Here is a 1,808-nt window from a genome sequence, read left to right on the forward strand (position 1 = left end):
ATATATGAAGTCCCACTCTTTCCTCTGTCCGCATCTTGTGCTCCCTAGAATTTATATATATGAGTCAGACTTCAATGCTAGTGCAGGCTTACCAGGAGAAAGGTCTTTCTATTATATTATCTTGTTGCCAGATAAATTATAATGTTCAGTTTAATCTAAATTTGCTCTCTAAATATATTTTTCAATAAATTGAAATGAAACTTACCAGCAAAGTCTAAAGCTAACAGCAAAAAAACTGTATGTATTGTATATTGGGTTGCTTTTTATTTTACTTTCCCTGGGTTATGTCTTCAATAAACTACATCTTGAATGTGAAATCCCAGCTAAGGCTGCTCCTGCTCTCATTGAAATCAATGGGAGCATTGCCATTTAATTAATTGGGAAGAGGTCCATGCCCTGGTATTACAGAGGTGTAGACTAAAGCCCACCACTCCCCTCCTCAAGTTGCCTGCACTCATGTTTTGTATTTCAGTGGTCACTTTGAAATAGACAAAGTGATTATTCACACTACTTCTACATATCAGTGTTTCCTGTGCTCATTGTCCTTCTAACAGAGAGGCTCTAATTAGGCAACAAAGAGTAGTTTAACTCCAAAGCAGTTAAAGTACAGCTGATGCTTCAGAAGATCAAATGTTTTGAACTGCTGATTCGCAAGTTTATTGTAGTCTAACTGGCAACTGACAAAAGGCCCAAACCTGCAAGCTGTGAGGCACTTTCTTTAAGGTGCTGGATGCCCTCAAAGCACTTTGAAGTGAGGAGGCATTCCCTACCTGGCAGCGATGAGTCCAAATGCCTCTCTCCAGTGCACATACATCAGTTTATGACCTCTGAAGTCTTCAATAATACATGCATGAGCGTTCATTTATCTATACACATATAGATAATGGAATGGATACATGTGTATCATTATAGACTGATGACGGCTTAAAAATTTCAACTGAGTACAGCAAAATATGGAAGTAGAGTGATTTTTGGAAATATATATTAATAAAATCCCATTGGAATGCTATAAAAGAGTTTATTGTAGTTTTATTGCTTAATATCAATGACTTCAATGAGGTTTTCATAGCTGTATATATAGAATAATTAATGGAACCTAATTTCTAAATTTGATTTAAAAGTACAAAGGTTACAGTTGCTTAATTTTTGTGGAACAAGCTATATTCTTATGTACTATACAAAAGAAAAGTTCAGATTTTAATCAATGTAGTATATAGAACATTCTTTACTTACTTTAACTGTATTTTAAACATTTTAGCCAAGATTTGCACATGCAAATCTGGGGTTTGTGTGTGCAGTTTTGTGTGAACAAATGTGGCCCCCATCCTTTGTTGTGCAGTCATATTGGTTGGAGCCTCTTACGGGAACCCACTGAATTCATAGGCAATCTGGATGGCAATACAGGATCAGAGCCTTAGAAGCTACTCATGCCCATTTAGACCTTACAGCTGAATTTTGGTCCTACTGAAGTCAATGGCAAAATTCCCATTGGAGCAGGATTTGATCCTTTCAGTAAATTGCACTATGGCAAACAAAAGGTGTTTGCATATAAATCCTGATCCAGTATGTACAGATAATATTTGTTCCCAAAATGTTTTTGTAAGTGAGTTCCTCTTACATGTCTCTGCTAATAAGAAAAATGGTGTAATTATTGGTGAAGAAACAAATCAATTAAATATAAGTTTTACTAAATGTATCCTGTAACTTTACTGCTGCAGGTATGATTGATTTGCTGTCTGAAGATCTTTATAGTCTATAATAATAAACCAGGAAAAGTGGCTTGGTTAGCTTTAAATTGAGGAAAAATT

The sequence above is a fragment of the Gopherus flavomarginatus genome, chromosome 9, assembly GCF_025201925.1.
Source record: "Gopherus flavomarginatus isolate rGopFla2 chromosome 9, rGopFla2.mat.asm, whole genome shotgun sequence".
NCBI classification, from domain to species: domain Eukaryota; kingdom Metazoa; phylum Chordata; order Testudines; family Testudinidae; genus Gopherus; species Gopherus flavomarginatus.